The sequence below is a fragment of the Lygodium microphyllum genome, chromosome 4, assembly GCF_053477565.2.
Source record: "Lygodium microphyllum isolate KBCC chromosome 4, Lygodium_microphyllum_v1.1.10, whole genome shotgun sequence".
NCBI lineage: Eukaryota > Viridiplantae > Streptophyta > Polypodiopsida > Schizaeales > Lygodiaceae > Lygodium > Lygodium microphyllum.
The window spans coordinates 117290937-117310136 of record NC_141138.1 but is presented as its reverse complement, the minus strand read 5'-3'; the positions used below and the strand labels follow the sequence as shown (position 1 = coordinate 117310136).

Genomic DNA, 19200 nt, shown 5'->3' with positions numbered 1-19200 from the left:
TGATGGGGGTGACACCAATTTAGCATAATGGACAAAATCTTGTTGGACACAATTCATACACTGCTGAAGGCACTCGACTTTGGCAAAAAATCGATCACATAGTTTAGCCTTTTGTTGCAAATGATCTAATTCTTCCTTAGACAACAAAGAAGACATCATGGTGGCTGGAGGAGGAACAAAAAGAGAGGCAATTTTCTAATTAAGTTCATCAATAAAATTCTTTTGCGACTCTACAGTCTCTTGAGAATACCAAGCTTGTGAGTTGATTCAATCATTTCCTCAAGGGTGGCATTCTTCTCTTTGGTTAATGACACATTTGCTTCCTCTAAAGTGGCAACCTTAGCTTCTAACTCTTTAATCATGGTCTGCTATGAATCCATAAAAACTATAGCTACAGTCATTTGTGTATGGATATCACTCAAAGCAGTCTTTTCAGAAGCTTAATCTGCAAGAGCTTGGCTAAGTTGACTAGTCAAATAATCCACCTTGTCTTGCAATGGAGTATACACTCCCGTATAAATGGTTTGAAGACATGAAGCCATGGAAGTCTCCAAAGCATTTTAAACAATAGAAACTAGATGTGGAAGCATAGATCCAGAAAGTACTATTTGCAAGGAAGAAGGAATCTGTGGATCCAGTTGTCCTTTCCTTTGTGTAGCGAAAAGATTGGTACAAGACAAGAATGAGGGAAGGAAGTCCAAGCTTCCATCTTGTAACCTAATTCACTTGAATAACAGTTGGTCTCTCTAATCTATGTCATTATGAACATTGTCTTTGTGTTCCATCCACCATAGCTATACTCCAGATCCATGCATTTCAACATGGTATCAGAGCCATGCTGGGCATGGCTTACCTACCTTCTCTACTCTCTTAGCTCCTCTTTACTTTTGGTCAGCTCATTGTTAGCTCATGACCTTAGTTTCCACCTCTATTCCCACTTGACCTTCCATGGCAGCCATAGCTAGCAGGACATACCTTAGTTGGAGTTTCTAGATCTATGTCATCTAGATTGTGGCTAGCTTCCATAGCAGCCATAGCCAGCAGGACATATCTCAGTTGGAGCTTCTAAATCTATGTCATATAGATTGTGGCTAGCTTCCATGGTAGCCATAGCCATCAAGTCATACCTTAGTTGGAGCTTCTAGATCCATAGGCGAAAGGACATACCTCAGTTGGAGCTTCTAGATCCATGTCATCTAGATTGTGGCAAGCTTCATTTTCCAATTGGTCATCGATAGCAAAGTCTCTCCGTTTCTAGTCACCTACATCTATAACATGCTCTTTCTTGTATACTTACCTATTGTTGAAGCGAGCCAAATCTTGTAGCTGCTATTTGCTCGGCTATGGCAACACCATTACACAGATCTCAGCATGCCAATCTATACATCGAAAGGTGTGGGATAAAAAACCGAAACCTTCTAGAGGATGGGATTGAAAAAGAGCAAGGTGTTTAAACAAGGGCAAAAGATGGGGATGTTGAGAAATCTAATATCAGTTGATAATATGGTCAGCATGGCAAAACATGTTGATGTTGGTTACGAAAAATTGACTATCACAGAAGAGGCTTCATAGCCTTATGCATCCCCGCGAATGTGGACAAGGAAAGAAATCGCCTGCGCTAGCTTGTTTATATGCCCCTTTTGGTTCCTTGCACAGTTCACATTCAATTTTATCTCTCAAGTACACAACAGTAACCTCCAATACAATCTTAAGTTCAACTTCCAGTCTGTTCACATTCCTCATATCCTTGAAATTTATGCAAGTGAAGTTCACATGGGTAAAGCTATGGAGTGTGTTTCTTTGTATGGTAGGGACAATAGTTGTGAGCCTATTAGATTTAGAGGCAGGTAGCAGCATAGCTACTAATCTAGCGTGGGGCAACTTACTCTGCCTTGTATCAACTGTTTTCTATATAGTGTACACAACACTGATCCATAAGAAACTTCCAGACAAAACAAGTGGAGAAGAGAAAGCAAGTACATTGTTATTTTTTTATTTCCTTGAATTGTTCAATGGATTTGTTTTATTCCAAGTCACTGTCGAAACCTAAAACGAGCCCGACACTAGTTATAGGCACTAGTTGGGCCTCTATAACACTCACAAGACAAACCCACATGGCCTCGCGGCCAGGAGTGTCTAAGGGCCACACTGCCCTCGCTAATGTACATATTGGGTTTGTAATAGAGCATAGTCCAATGATTGCCCTTTCTTACTCCTTAAAGGGAGATCCCATACATCTTGATATAATATACCACGTAACCCAAACATAAAGGAGGCACCCCTCTAGCTAAATGTCGTGGCCCCACTGCATCTCTCTTACACTGAGAGGATTGACCCCTCAATGCATTGCTCTAATATAAAGCACATACAAATAGTCTCCACTCCTATATATTTTGAACGATCCAAGAGATTTGATCTTTCCTTACCAAGCTTGCCCCCAAGAAACCATTCATCTACCCTATAGCTTAGGTTTCCTCACAACTCGATGTAGTTCATGTAATTGGCAATCAATTGCAATGCATCCAAGAGTTACCATGTAAAATGCATAATGCAATTGTGGACGACACACCTCGTGCTCAAGCATTTAATGATAAAGAAACCAGCCACGTGAGGTGCAAAACCAATCCTTTAATGATTTCCAAGCTACTTGTAATTGTGGCACTGCTAGAGACTAGCACCGAGTTTCCTTGTGCTACTAGTCTCTCTTAAATTTAAATAGTGATCAGCTTGCATGCTATGCATAATCAAAAAAATCAAAATTTAAAACATTTTCAATGACAACTGCTCACTTTCATAATCCCTCTTCCCTCCTACCGATTAGGTTTTGCATTCGTTGGGTAGGTGTAGGGTTCATTTTTTGTAGTTTTTCATGTAAAATTTGATGAAAACACACTATAACATGGAAACAAGGCTTCACTAAGGCTTGATGCTTATGCTCCATCCTTGTTATATGCTTATAGACGTAAAATGTATTTTGTTCTAATTTTTTAGATGAGAAATCTAATTTTTTCTCATTTATTTCTTCATAAAAATGTGATATTTCAGAATTATGAGTTCTTACCGATCAAGAACACTCAACATCATTTTTATATTCATTTTCATCCCATATGACCCCAAAACACTCAATAAAATTTCCAAATTCCATTATGTTTATCAAAATTGCAAGTTGCGGGTTTTGTGTGTTTCAAGGGAAATTATTATACCATTATATTTTTTGGTTTTTCTTTCATATTTTAGCAAGCATGCAACATGGGAAATAAAAAACAGACAAAATCAAGCACTTTCTTCAACCATTTTTCATAAAACAAAAGAACCGCTCACTTATGTATAAAAACAGCGACTCCAAGGCTTGTATCTCGTAGAGGCTAGGCCATTGATGCTTTTTCTTTGCCGTTGACGCACTCTCAACCCGATCTATGTCCTCCATCACTTCAACATCATCAATTACTCTGGATTCGTCATCACAACCCTTCCCCTTCTCTCTTGAATTGATGCATATGAACAACCACTTAGAGGAGAGAGGAGAGAGAAAGCCTAAATTTTCAAAATTCTGAATACTCCATGAAAATTTTAAAAATTATACACATCTCCTTCCTCTCTCTCTTTTTATCAAGAATCTCTCTCTCCCTCTCTAGAATGATGTGAATCAGAGAGGCATCAGGTGAAGGGGCACAAAAAAATTTGTGCCCCCTCCCCCAAGAGAATAGGGCATCGGCCTCAGGTCATGACTCCGTACCTAAGCACCTACCAAGCTCTTACGAGGTAACATGTAATCTGTTATTAGCACTTACTTTTATTTTTGCTCCAACCTTTCTTTCTTTTCTTTTCGGCTAGCTGCTACCCCTAGGAAGATAGGGCATTAGCCCCGGGTCTACTGACTCATCCCCAAGAACCTACCATGCCTTCGCAAGGCAATAATTAATTGCTTTTATAAAATTTCTTCCTTTTTTCCTTTTTGTTCTTATTTAGGGGTTAAAATCCCTTTTTACACACCTCTATAATTTTTATTTTTAGATAGATTCAAAACTTGCTCTTCTTCGATATTTAGGCATGCTTCTCTAACTGCCTCACACTAACAAGGACTCCTAGAACAACCACCTAGCAAGTAGGTAGGACAGGGTCACAAGGATTACCCTCTATCACAGGTCCTGAACACCCAACAATGTCCAAACAAGAGGTAGACGATTGCTCAAATCTCCCCCAGATATACCTAACCAAACCCTGGGACTTCATGCCTTGATTGTCGATCCCCAACAAACAAAAAAACAATAATATTATTTGCTTAAGGCAAAAAAACTCGAAAAAGGAACAAAACCACTTGGAATGGACACAAGAAGCTCCTCCGCAACAAAGGCTCCCGCCAAGCATGTCATCCAATCTGTGTAATGCAACCACTAAAACAGAAAACCATTAAACGTGCTTGCACTAAACAGACATATGGCCCTCTTGGCCTAAGGAAATAAAGTATTAAAACCCTGAAAAAAACCGTCCCTCTTGGCCTAATGGAATAAAACAAAACAACTTGTATATATCCCCCCTTCGGAATTTCAACAAAATGCTCCATTCCAAGGAGGAAATAGGGTCCTACCAGCCCTAAAATAAATGCATCAATTTGTGCCAGAAAGGCTCTATTAGCAAGATACTGGTGGCCTACCCTCCACAAGGATGCATATGACTACTGCAAGAGATGTGAAGCTTGTTAGCGAATGGGGAAACCCACCAAAACAAGTGCCATGCCACTGCAACCTATTCTTCCCCTAAAGCCGTTCAAGAAGTGGGGGATTGATTTTGTGGGTCCCATTGGTCCACCCACTAGACGGAAGCAAAACAGATACATCTTAGTATGTACGAATTATGTCACAAAGTGGTGTGAAGTTAAACCTCTGAAGCGGGATGATGGTAACAACGTAGCTCTGTTCATGTACCAGAATATTATCACCCGTTTTGGTAGTCCCCTCAAGCTGGTAAGTGACAGAGATACTCATTTCCTTAACAAAATCATGGAGGAGCTGATAGAGCTGTATAAGATCCGCCATGGTAAGTCCACTCCTTACTACCCCAGAGCCAATGGCCAAGTTGAAGTCCACAATCTCATCCTCTGCTCGATCCTAACAAGAACGATTGCCGCACATCGTCGCAATTGGGACGATTGACTTACAAAGGCCCTATGGGCATACAGAACCTCCCATAAGGCAGCTACAGGACAGACCCCTTTCTAGTTAGTGTATAGTACAAAAGCCATCTTCCCTGTTGAATTGGAATTGCCCTCTTTGCGAGTGGCAGTTAAAGAACACTTGGGAGATGATGAGTCACTGCAACGCTGCCTCCTACACTTGGAATGTTTGGATGAGACTCGACGGATGGCCCTATAGTGTATGGAAACCACTCAAGCGCGAGGCAAGGTCTGTCATGACAATTTCATCAAGCACAAGGAGTTCAAAGAAGGTGATCTTGTCCTGGCCTATGATTCAAGATTTGGCAAGCTTCAACAACAGTGGATGGGCTTGTACAAGGTACTTCCTATCAATCCTAATGGCTCTATTCAGGTGCAGACCATTGATACCTCTGATAATCCTTTTCTGATCAATGGCTATCGTCTGAAGAAGTACTTCCCTCCTTGGGGATCTTGACAATCACAGTCGACCCACCCTTTCCATTTTGGGTGTCGCACTATCATTCTCTTTGTTCTTCTAATAGCCCTTATGATCTTCCTCATGAGGCAGTCTCGTTCTGCTAGCCCCTCATAGATACCTCTCAACCCTACCTTGTTCTCTTCTCGTCTGATCCAACAACGGCGGCGAGGTTGGTCCTAACACATGGTATTTCTACCATTCTTTTTATTAACGAAAAAAAGAAAGAAAAAAAAAACAAAACAAACAAAACTGTTATGGGAGAAAAGGAAGAAATTCCCTGTCATAACAGGCCTCGTTCCAAGAAAAGGTGGAAACACCCTTGGGCAGGAAGGATTGTGGAAAATGTGGTAATACCCCACAGTTCAAGATAGCTGCCTCACCAATAGAACCTTTCCAATAAGTAATTTGAAGCCACCTCCCTTGGTGCGCTGTCTCTGCAATCTCAATCCATCTACCCTTCTTAGCAGACGACCTTTCTTACAAATTATTGAAGTACCAGACTTGTTAGCTGCCTCCCTGGGTACCACCTCATCTTCAATATCCTGATGATAACAAGAGCGGACATGATCTTCATCATCAACCCCCTGAGTGATGCAAGCTTTCATCTTAACAGGATGGGGACATGAGTATGGGCTGCCCTTTGTATCTATCAGTGAGTGTGAGATAGAGGGTGGGTTGAGTGACTAGTCTTTCCCTTCAAATCAAGAGAGAGGTGAGATGTGTGACTTGAGTGTTGCATGCACGGGATGGGCCTCTCAATACACAATGCACGATCTGTTCCTATGCACTGTACCGTACGGCTCTCTGACCTTCCTTCTTGCACTGTATGTCAACGCAGGGCGGGATGCACAATTGCACCATCAAATGTGCACAAGACATACAACCTCTGCACAAGTGAAAGTGAGGATTACATCAATGGGTTTCAGGAACGGGTTGCCCTCCTAGATCTTTCAATAGAGAGTGAGACAGAGGGTGGGTTGAGTGTGACTGGTGTTTCTTCAATCAATTATTGAGAGGTGAGGATTGAGGGACGTTACGACCATTGGCGTCAGGTACATTTCTGTTTCCCTATGCACCCATGGGATGGGTCTTTGCCATCGTCACAGGACACGCCACTCTGTTCTGTGCACTGCACTACATGGCTCCCTAGCCTTCCTCCTTGCACCTATGCCAAATAGGTGGAACGCATGAATGCACCATCAATTGCGCACACTGGCATACTCCCTCCAAATCAGTTTTCCCTTGTTCAATTCTACACCGGTCGTGAGTTATGGGATTTCATGCTTATTCATTGAGTAATGTGCATCGTGGGTTGAGTGACTATTTTATCATCCTCTTGAATGCCCGTGAGTTGAGTGACTATCCTTTGTCAACGATACCTATCCCGACAGGCTTTATCAACCAGCTACCTCCCTGGGTGCTGCTGCATGGTCCCTGCCATGCTGGTTGAATGTTGGAGCAAGTCGTGGTACCTCCTGCAGCCGACTCCAACCCTTCTGTAGCAGTGATGGCTCCTTCGACCATACGCAAAATAAGCCAAGTCTTTCTAACATTATTCTAATGATTGTAAGTGTACGATATATTTTAAGTGTGGGGACACCAGAGTCCAGTAGGTTGACGAGTCCTAGGTTGTGTTGCTGCATCTAACCCTGTTCGTTAAGGTTTTCAGTGTGGGGATGCGTCCCTGCGCGTTTATGATGCATACCCCCTACATATGCCTCAATTTAATCACCCATGTATGCCATGATTTGATTTTACCCTGATAAGGTTCCTTCCCCACCCACTCGTCCATGTTCAACCCACCCTTGGGGCCGTTCCTTCTCTTTTTCCCTTTATCCCTTATTGTGACGATTTTCCATGAGAACGCATCCTACATTCACCAAAACCCACATCCCCCTTACAGCCTTATTCGTCCCTTTGACCTGACCATTTTTCTTTTTACCAACCCCTATTGTTGTTGACAATTCTTGAGTTATTAATTTTTGAAGCATTTTTTGTAATTTGGACAGTTTTCCATGTGAACTCACCTTTATTACTTCTGAACAACAATCTGGCATGAAAGCCTTGTCCTCCATCCTCCCCTTGACATTTTTCCTTTTTGCTCCTTGTCCTTTCGATGCACGGTTAATCCAATATTAATTTTTGCGCATTTTTGGGCCATTTTCGTGTATATTTTTAACATTTTTCCATGTGAATATCCCCTATTTTCATCAGAATTCTAGTTTCATTTGACTGATGTGTCCTGCTATCCTTTTTCCACATTTTCCTTTTTTTTCCACCCTATTTCGACCGCTGTATTTTTTGTTATTAATTTTTCAATATATTTTCGATTATGTTTTTTGTGTTTTTCGCATGTGAACCGCTTCTAACTCCACCGGAAGCGAGTTTTGCCATGACACCCTGTGCATCCCCTTCCTACGAACATTTTTCCTTTTTACTACCCTTCATTTCACTACTCGGTTCTTTTTGTATTCATCTTTGAGCCCATTTTCGGGTCCTTTTTTTGGGTTTTTTCCATGTGAATGCGTCCTTTCTCAGTCGAAACCATGTGTTGATGTGATAGATTTCTCAGGCACGCTATTTGACACATTTTTCCTTCTTTTTTTCCTGCATTCTATCGAGCAAATTTTTCCATATTAATCCTCGTATGTATTTTTGGAGCCATTTTTCATGTTTTTCCCATGTGAACACCCTAATTTTGACCCGGCACCCGTGTCGTAGTTTTCTGTCATCTTCTCCTCGTCTCCTGGCACATTTTTCCTTTTTATGGTCTTTCCATCCGGTGTATGGTTTGGGTTTTATTAATTTTTCTTTCTCTTGACATGTGGCCGCATCTTTCGTGTCGCGCGTGAACACGTATGTTTTTTGTTTTAAGCGCCTCGGGACACCCCATGGCCTCTATGCCTTGCGTGTCGCCGTCCCCGCCCCGTCTGATCCCACCAATGCAAAATTTTTTTACTCCCGTCCCTCGCATGCGCGTGGGACGGAGGTGCGTTCATCATTTAATGTATTTCCCAAAAAAAAAACCAACCAAAAAATAAAAACAACAAAAAAACAATCCCACAACAACACCCCTAAAACAATTAAAAAAACAAAAACAAAAACAAAAAACAAAACACACACACACACACACACATACAAAAACACAATCATCATAATTTAAAAAACAAAAAAAAACCACAATAAAAACAACAAAAAACAACTAAATAGACAAAAAAAAAACAAAAAAGAACAGAACCACACACGAAAAAAACAAAAACAAAAGCAGAAAAAAACAACAAAAGAAAAAACAAAGAAAAAAAAAGAACGAGAAAACAAAAAAGAAAAACAACACAACGAACAAACACGAGAGAGAGAGAGAGAGAGAGAGAGAGAGAGAGGGAAAACCCAACAAAAAAAAAAACCAAAAACGAAAAAACCAAAAAACAAGAAAAAAAACCACCACAAAGAAAAAAAAAGAACCAATAAAACCCAAACATAAAAGGAAACCCAAAAAAAAAAAAACAAAAACAAAAACTGCATTTCTACCTGTCGCACTGCGCGGTTCTCCTCTCCTTCCTTTGCGTTGTTGTCTCCTTATGCATGCCATCTCCCTCTCCACCTCTTCCCACATCGCTCCTTCCTCCCTCCTACGCGCCTCCCTTCTCGCCTCCTCCCTCCTCCCTCTTCCCGTAGCGCTCCTCCCTCCCGCGCGCCTCCCTCCCTTCTCACCTCCTCCCTCGCCCTATAGCGCCTTCCACTCCTCCTCCTTCCACACCTCCTTCCACTCCTCCTCCCATTCCTCCTCCTCCTGCTCCTCCTGCCCCCCCAAACCTACCCCCAACCCTGCCTCCAAACCCCCCCTCCCCCCCAAACCTAACCCCCCTAACCCCAATTCCCCCAACCAAACCTAACCCCCCCAACCCTAGTTCCCCCAACCAAACCTAACCCCCCCTAACCCCACTTTTCCCAACCAAACCTAACCCCAGTTACCCCAACCAAACCTAACCCCCCTAACCCTAGTTACCCCTATCCTTACCCCCCTTTCCCACCACCCCCACCCGCAGCAAACACGCAGCCACCCCCGTTTCTTATGAAAACAAAAATCTACACCCAGCCCCCACACGCAAGCCCCCTTGCTACCCGGTGGTACCTTGTATGCATATGTTCACGCGGGCCTCAAGATGTGCATGTGCGTACCTAAGCTGCTAGCGGGGTGTTCACGCACGACGACATGCATTTGGTCCTATTTGTGTGGTTGTGCGTGCCGTCCCCGAGCATACGCAGCTTTTCACACGCAGCCCAGGTATCTCCTTTGATTTTCCACAAACCCGCAAAAAATACCTAAATTCTCCTAAAAACACTTAAATACATTTAAAAATTCAAAAAATTTCAAATAAAAAAATCTTAAAAATTCCTTACTAAATTGGGTAATTTTTTAATTTATCTCACTGATTATAATATAGAAACTTAATTACAAAAAAGTAACAATATTTAAAATGCTTTTTAAAATTCACTAAAAATTGAGAAAAAATCATTAAAAATCTCTAAAAATTAAATTTAAATTTAAAAAAATTACGAAAAATTTCCATAAATGCATTTGACTACTTTTAGAATATTTTATAAGCTAAAAAAGCCTTGACACATGATCACTCTATTATTTTCGGATCAAAATGATAAACTTTTAATCTAAATTCATAAAAAAATATTTTAAATTCCAAAAATGGGCTGCAAAATTACAAAAATTTTACAGATCCATTGTTGTAGCCCGATGGTTTCATTCTCACTTAGGTTTGATTGATATCCTAATAAATAAAACATTAAAAAAATATAAATAAAAAAAGAAAAAAACTCTTAAATTACAATTAAAAAACCAATAATAATATCACCCAAATACTAATCAAAATTTTACCTAAACCAAATGTGATCCCACTAATATCGTCTTAATATTTGTTTTATTTTTAAAAAATAATAAGGTGTTTTATTTTTTTCAATCAGTGGTTTTTTGCTTTTTTGTTGGATTTCTTGCATTTGGGACTACTCCGTGCACCCTCAGTCTCTTGCATACACACCCCTACCAGGTATCTATTTTTCGTGCTTTATTTATTTTTTGACATCCCTTAACTATGGTTAATTGTTAAAATGAAATTTATTCACCCACTTTTCCATGCGCGCTCGCACTAAATACATATTTTTCTAATAAATTAAAATCAACCCGCCATTCACTTTGCATACGGTACATGCGCTTCAGAGGCACTTTAATTTTAAACAACAATGAACCAACCGTCACAAAAATGCACGCACTGAAAAATAAGAGCGCTTAAGACACATTAAATTTTTAATCAATGAATATGCATTTAGAGACCTGAGTCTAGGTATTGAAGTCTGGGCTTCGTTAAAAGCATCGTTTCATATTAATAAATTGTAATTAACAACTTAAAAATGAACCGCCATTTTTAAATTAAGGTTTACAACCTAATAAAATTTCAACCATTGTTAATAATTTATTAAAATAAACCCTTCACTAAAATCATTTTTCTCACTGCACTTTTTTCTCTTTTTAATAAATACGCTTCATGGGATGGGCATGTATAGTCCTTTAAGCTGACATTGTTTATCAAAGTTTTGGTTATGTCTTGATTAGGCTATTGAGGTATTATGGTTTGATTGTGTGATACAATTACGAGTGCCTGTAGTTTTCTTTTCTGCCCGATACGGGGTCTTGGGTGCCTGCTTGTTGCATAGCATGAAGCTTTTGGTCGCATATGTGTAGGGGTCATGTCGAATTTTTTCTAGGATGTGGGATGTTTGAGGTGGTCAGTTGGTTAGCTATGCATGTGTGTGTTTATTTTGATCGATTTCTTTTTTATGACTATTTTGTTATTTTGCAGGCATTCACTGTGATTGTCTGTGTTTGTGGTGTGTGTGTATATTCCATCTGAATGGTGCCTCAAGCTCCTCCTCCTGTTCAGTATGTCCCATTGATCAGGGATTATTCTTCCCTACTGACTTTTGAGCCTATTACAAAAGTTGGCCTTGCATCTTTTGTGGCTGCTTTACTCCCTCTGATTCCAGATGATTCAACCCTTTGTGATGAGTTTCTTGCATCATACAGTAAGAAATCGGGCTTCGTGCATGGTATTTCCATGGTAATGATACCTAGAGGGTTAGGGAAGGCTTCGTCTCTTCCTTACAAATGAGAACCCTTTGTTACAGCCAAATAGTTATTCTCAAATGACGAGATTCTCAAGCTGTTACGGAAGCAGACTAAAGAGGTTCTCGATGTCAAGAAGGTGATTAACACTTCAGGAGTGTCTTTCTCAATGATTACTTTGATCCTCTCTGGAAGCTAGTTTGCCAATTTTTCCAGGACAGGTTCATGTCTGCCAAGACACCATCTCATTATTTGTCCAAGGAGCTCTTCACAGCTTCTAGGATGGTTTTAAAAGGGGTTGCCATTGAGTGGAGTACTTACCTTCTTATGAAGATGGACCAACATTTTGTCAAAGTGACTAGATGGAATGTTACCAATGTAACCTATGGTTCATATTTATATGCTTTCTTGACATATTCAGGCCTTAAATAAGAAGGGTGTGTTACCTCCTCCTCCATCTGATCCAGTTCCTCCCCCTCCACCTTCAGAAGATTCAGAACCCATTGACATAGAGGATATTGACTCCCCTCCTCCATTGGTCATTCAACAGAAGCGCTTGAAGCGTGTAGCGAAGAAAATTCCACCAATCATTCCTTCAGTGTCAGTTCCTGCCACCTCTGGAAGTGACCTCCCTGCCTACCTTACATGCAACAACTTATTCAGGGCACATCGAGAGGGTTCTTTGGAAATATTAGTTTCTTCACTGAACAGTTTAGTGTCAAGGGATGCCATTCCTTTCCTTTGTAACGACATCTAGAGTTCTATTGAACTCTCAGTGACAGCTTGTGTTCAACAGTTATATGCTTCTTTCTATGAAGAATTGATGCAATCCAAAGACTAGATGCATAAGGCAACCACAGAGTTAGCCTCTGCTAAAGACACTCTTGCCGATCTGTTTAAGTAGATGGAGCAGCAGACATAAATGATTGAGACCCATAGAGAAGAAATATCTTCTTTGAAAACTCAGTTAGCAAAGACTCAGTTAGAGGTAACGAGAGTTTCGGAAGAGAAAGAGAAAATATCTAAAGAAGCTCAAGAGTTTAAGACTCTTTTGGATACGAAACTGTCAGCTTTGCAGACTGCTCACAATATAGTGGAATCCCAAGCTTCTCAGATTAAACAGTTGAAGGACCAGCTAGTGCAGTCACAGTCCATTCCTCCAAGCCCCAGTGTCCCCATGATTCCATCTATATCTCAACAAGACTGGGCAGTTCTCCAGAGACATGCCACATTATGTCCATTGCTTCAAGATAAAGTGGAAAGATTGCAATCCAGGATGGATTTATTATAGTCTACATTTGAGAAATTTCAAGAGTATATTCCTCCCGACCATTCCTTTTTTTGTCCACTATCAGTTGCAGAACGTGGCCTTCTATATTAAGTTCTCAATGATGGATCTCCCTCTTCCAGAGGATGGTTGGAGTGGGGCTTGGTCTTCTGATTTGCTAACAGAAGTTGTCCGTATGGTCTTTGAAGATTCTGTGACAACAAATACCATGTTGCTGTCTTATATGTATCTATAAGGTGATCTGTTAATTTCAGATGATGTAGATCTGGCTTGGTATGTGGGGGATGTGGTCTTACAAGCTGTCTTATATGTCAACCATTTGGAGTTGAGGATAGATGAAATCTTCCAGTGCTATTCTTCTAAAGTGGCTGCTTGCCCTGACACTTTATGGCATTCAATGATTGATTCTGTAGTCCTGAACCAACACCAGAATACAGCTTCTACTTATGTGCAGAGCACTAACCAACTAAGGGTGGATCTCCTAGATTATCTTTCTAAGAACCATCCATTTGATTCATCCTTCTTTGATGCCTACCATCGACGATCTATTTTAGGTCCCTCTGTTCCTAGCTTATTGTTCTATCAACAAATGGCCCATCGCTATGATGCTTATTTTTCCCTTTATCAATCTAACTCATCAGCTATCTTACCTCTCCTTTTTCAACCTTAGGTTTTTCCTCAAATTCCAATATTTACCTATTGTTCTTTCATTGAAGATCGACTCTTTTTCCCTTCTCCACCATGTCCTTCCCCATCTATCCATATACCTTCTAATTTTCCTGCTTATCGATTGACACATTTTCTAACAGATTCGCTTAAATTTTCAGTCACTCCTTCTTTAGTTTATTCCTCATTTTATGATTTTACCTACCCATCTCTTCATCCTCTTTTACTCATTCCTCTTCCATCTCATGCCACTTTTATTTCTCAACCCCCTCAGTTGGTTAGTGGGTACAAAGGATTTGATCAGCAGATTCCGAGAAGAAGAGGATGGAGCTCAACTGTTTCTCTCATGAGACCACAGATTAATTGGCCATTAATTCTAGGGGACTAGACAACTGCTAGTCAAGTATACCAAAATTACCTCAATTTTTCTCAACAATATTCACAATCTCTAGATCCTTCAATGAGATTGTTAGCCCATTTTGCTTGGTACCTAGCATATATGCATAGGCATTCCCATAACGATCAAAAGGCCATTCCAAAGCTTTGTATGAATATCAATGTGAACATTGATTCCCAAAAGTTGGATGTCCTATATTTGCATGCCCTTTATCTACCTAGCAGATACCTTGTTTTGCTAGAACGGATATACTGCCTTCAATTCTTTCAGAATCCTCCAAAATCTTTTGTAGATGAGTCTTTATCCCTGGATCACTTTCATAATCATCAAGCTTTTAAGAGGGATCATCTTCATTGATACCCTTGAATGTATCTTCTATGCTTCTTAATGAGATATTTTTTGGAAGGTGCCATTTAGATGGTTGTGTTTGTGTTTGTGCTATAATAATTTGTATGTGATGAGTTTGTGCTGGTTGAATTATTTGTTTGAGAGCTCTCTTTTCAACTATTGATGGTGATGGTGGATGGCAAGCCTACGATGCAAAGCTAAAGAACCTATGATATCCTTTACAAAAATTTTATGACTTTCTATTGTTTATTAGATGTGTTAATGAATAACGAAGTTTTTCTTTAGTATTATTCTTTTCTAGATACAGGTGATAAGTTGGGGTCATGGTGGAGTGATTGTTGAAGATACTACGGAAGATCAAATTGAACTCTTTACTGAACTTACATTCTTCTTTTCCTTAGGTTACGAGGACTCTTCCTTTCTAAGTGAGGGGATCTATTGAGAGTAAAAAAAGACTGAAATTTTGACTGATTTTTGTTATTTTTGAGGTTTGAATGGTTGATTTTTTATGGATTTAGAGTGATGTATGATTGTTAATGGGAGTGTTTGAGAGTGTTTTGGATGATATTGATTATGTTTTGGAAACTCATGATGATTCTCAGTAGAAATATGAGACCGCCACACCATGTACAACTAAATCTTGAGGGTGCACCCTCTTCAGGGTATCTACTTTCTATCAAATTATGTTGTTTTTTAAGAAAATTAACATCAACAACTATTTGTCGATATTGTTCAAAAATCATGTTAGTATAGTGCTTCATCATATCCTTAACTTCGCCAAGGACATTCGATGTACTTGATTCATAGCCATGATCATCCATTGGTCATTCCATTAGCCTAAAAATTTTATGGGGCATTGGTTATTGACTCACAAGAACAACATTAGGGTTTGATGCTTGGCCTCCAATATTTGGTGGAGCCATCTGACTAGCCATAGACATAGTCACACTAGGAAATGCCAAATTATTTCCTGAAACTAGACCCACATTAAGATTGGTTCGAGAGGCATAGTCCAATTATAGTTGGGATTCTATATCTTGTGCTCGTCTAATATCAGTGTCTACATCCGACAAAGTGACACTACTCAACTACACCTGAATGTTGAAATCCAGACCATGCAAAAAATATTGCAATTGTGTAGCTACTGGGATAGAGATAGAGGCTTGCAATTTGTGAAAGACCTCTTTTAACTTCTTGGCATATGCTCGGATATCCTTATGTGGCTCTTGACGTGTCACATTTAGTACATGTAGCCAATATTGACCACCCCTTTCAGGGGAAAACTCCCTTCAAAGGGGTTCAAAAAATAAATCAATAGTGGTTATGGTTCCAGCCTCTAGGTCATCATGATACCATATAGCAGCTCTTCCTTTGAGACTCATGTTAAATAATATCATTAAATTTCCTTCATCCCAGATACGATAGTTGAACATCAAGTTTTGGAATTCGTTAATGTGCAGTTCTGCATCCTCCTCCACTAACCCATTAAAGATGGCCAAGGGGAAACCTAAAGCTAGAAAATTTTCCATTCCAGTAGGTATAGCAATAGGTTTTCCCGCCATGGTAACAATCAAAATTGCTACAGGGGTTCGAACAACTAGGACTATAGCTTCACTCGAAGTGGAGGGATTGATTTGAGGGGGGAAAGAACTAGAGCTTCCTCCCCCTAATGGATTGTGTGCTGAGCTAGGGTTATTAAAACCCCACCCTTCCAGAGATATCAGGCCACTCCTTTACAGAGAGTATCTTCTATTTATCTCAGTCCATCGTCTAGCTCGTTCAGCCATTTCTTGCTTTTGGAGCTTCACTTGATGGTCTTGTGAGTCTAGCTCACTAATTTCTAGCATACACTAGAAAATAGGTCCCAATCAACCAAGGCCTAGAAACCGCCCACTTGTAGGCAGCTCTTGACAAATACACCACCTCTCAGGACATAAAATGGGCTCAACACTAGCTATAGATACTAGCTGAGCCTCTATAACACTCACAAGATAACCCCACACAGCCTCACGAGCGGCCATAAGCATCTAAGGGCTATATTGCCCTAATCTCGTTATTGTAGATAATGCATTTGTAGTAAAATGTAGTCCAATGATTGCCCTTTCTTACTCCTCAGAGGGAGATCTCATACATCTTGGTATAATATACCATGTAACACAAACATAAAGGAGATACTCCTCTGGCTAAATGTCGTGGCCCCACTGCAGCTCTTCTACACCAATTCTACACCAAGAGGATTGGCCCCACTGCAGCTCTTCTACACCAATTCTACACCAAGAGGATTGGCTCCTCAATACACTGCTCTAACATAAAGCACATATAAGCAGTCTCCACTCCTATATATTTCGAATGATCCAGGAGATTTGATCTTTCCTTACCAAGATTTCCCCCCCAGAAATCGTTTATCTATCCTACAGCTTAGGTTTTCTCACAACTCAATGTAGATCATGTAATTGGCAATCAATTGCTATGCATCCAGGAGTTACCATGTGATACACATAATGCAATTGTGGATGACACACCTCATGCTCAAGCAATTTATGATTAAAAAACCAGCCACATGATGTGCAAAACTAATCCTTTAATGATTTCTAAGCTACTCGTAATTGCGACATTGCTAGAGACTAGCACTGAGTTTCTTCGTGCTACTAGTCTCTCTTAAATTTAAATAGTGATCGGCCTATATGCTATGCATAATCAAATAAATAAAAAATTAAAATATTTTCAGTAATCGCTCACTTTCATAATCCCTCTTCCCTCCTACCAATTAGGTTTTACATTCCTTGGGTAGGTGTAAGGTTCATTTTTATGTAGTTTTTCATGTAAAAATCGATGAAAATACACTATAACATGGAAACAAGGCTTGACCAAGGCTTGATCCTCATGATCCAACCTTGTTATATGCTCATAGATGTAAAATATATTTTTCTCTAAAATTTTAGGTGAGAAAACTAATTTTTTCTTAGTTTTACTTATTTTTTTTCATTTACTTCTTCATAAAAATGTGATGTTTCAGAATTATGAGTTCTTAATAATCAAGGACACTCATCACCATTTTCATATTCATTTTCATCCCATACGACCCCAAAACACTCAACAAAAATCCCAAATTCCATTATTTTTATCAAAATTGTAAGTTTTGGATTTTGCGTGTTTCCTGGAAAATTATTATACCATTATATTTTGCAACATGGGAAATAAAAAACACACAAAATCAAGAACTTTTTTCAACCATTTTCTGTAAAACAAAAGAACCGCTCACTTACGCATAGAAACCGCAATTCTGAGGCTCGTATCTCATAGACATGCGGCCGTTGATGCTTCTTCTTTGCTGCTCATGCACTCTCTTAGTCTGATCTACGTCCTCCATCGCTCTAGCATCATCATTTGCTATGGATTCATCATCACAACCCTCCCCCTTCTCTCTTGAATTGATGCATATGAATAGCCACTAAGAGGAGAGGAGAGAGAGAAATACTGAATTTTTAGAATTCTGAATGCTCCATGAAAATAAAAAAATTTACACACATCTCCTTCCTCTCTCTCTTCTGATCAAGAATCTTTCTCCCCCTCTCTAGAATGATGTGAATTGGAGAGGCATCGAGCGATTTGGAAAATTTGCGCCCCCTCCCCCCCTTCCTGTTTATTAAAATTTTAGTTGATTTCAAGGCTTTTATTAAGCCTAAGGTTATAAACTTCAAAATAACTAGTTTAGTTTTTTTGTGTTCACACTATCACCAAGTGGATATTTTGGTTTTGAGAGGGCAACCGGACTCTGATTCGAGATCCGTTTGGACAGATGGCTTCGCAACATCGAAATCTATAAACTTGGCCTTTGTCACACACTTTTTGGCTCCCAGATCCAATAGTTGATTTATAATGCCAAACCTTGCGGGGATTAAATGGGGGGTCAAATGACATCTGATTGATGAACCAAGACTTGCGTTGGATTCCTAACACCAAAATGCATCTAGGAAAACTCTAGCTTTATAACGCCAAACCTTGCGGGGATTAAATGGGGGGTCAAATGACATCTGATTGATGAACCAAGACTTGTGTTGGATTCCTAACATAAAAATGCATCTAGGAAAACTCTAGCTTGTTGGCCATCCACCACCATTTGATTTTTCATGAAAATTTGGTCTTTGGTGCTTCTCAGGCACTTCTTGCTCCGAAAAACGGCCACAAATGCTTCAAGCACGGCTCAGAAGCAGCTCCTAACATCCAGCTCTCAATCTCACTCCTCCTGCATTTTACTGGTGTGGAGCCATTTCACCATCTCACTCTCAGATAGTTTGGTCTTATTATTGGAAAAAAATGAAGAAATGTAGCTACCCATACTAAAGGGCAATCAATGATCTTATTTGAAGACTCTGAAGACATTTATGCTGCCTTAAAGATGATGATACCTTTGCTTGAGGGGGACATCTACATGAAGATTAATGCAAGCAAAGTCAATGAAGAAGAAGACCAGAAACACCATAAAGAAGAAGATAAAGTCAATAAAGAAGAAGAAGACTAAAAAGACCATAAAAAAGATTACCAAGAAAAAGAAGACCATAAAGACAAAAAGATCATCAAAGAAAGCAAAGCGGACTACATTAAAGAAGAAGGAAAATAAAAGAATATCTGCTATCCCTACCATGACATATCTGATGAAGAAAACCACAAGGGCCTGTCAGCAGTCCTTGTCTCAACTTTTCACTATAATGTTTTCTTATATATACTTGCCATT

General features: G+C 39.8%; 1 pseudogene; it reads left to right on the top strand.

The window, feature by feature from the left end:
* Window positions 1-1590: 1590 nt before the first annotated feature.
* LOC148037522 (putative vacuolar membrane protein YML018C) lies at window positions 1591-18786 on the top strand (annotated as a pseudogene).
* Window positions 18787-19200: the final 414 nt, after the last annotated feature.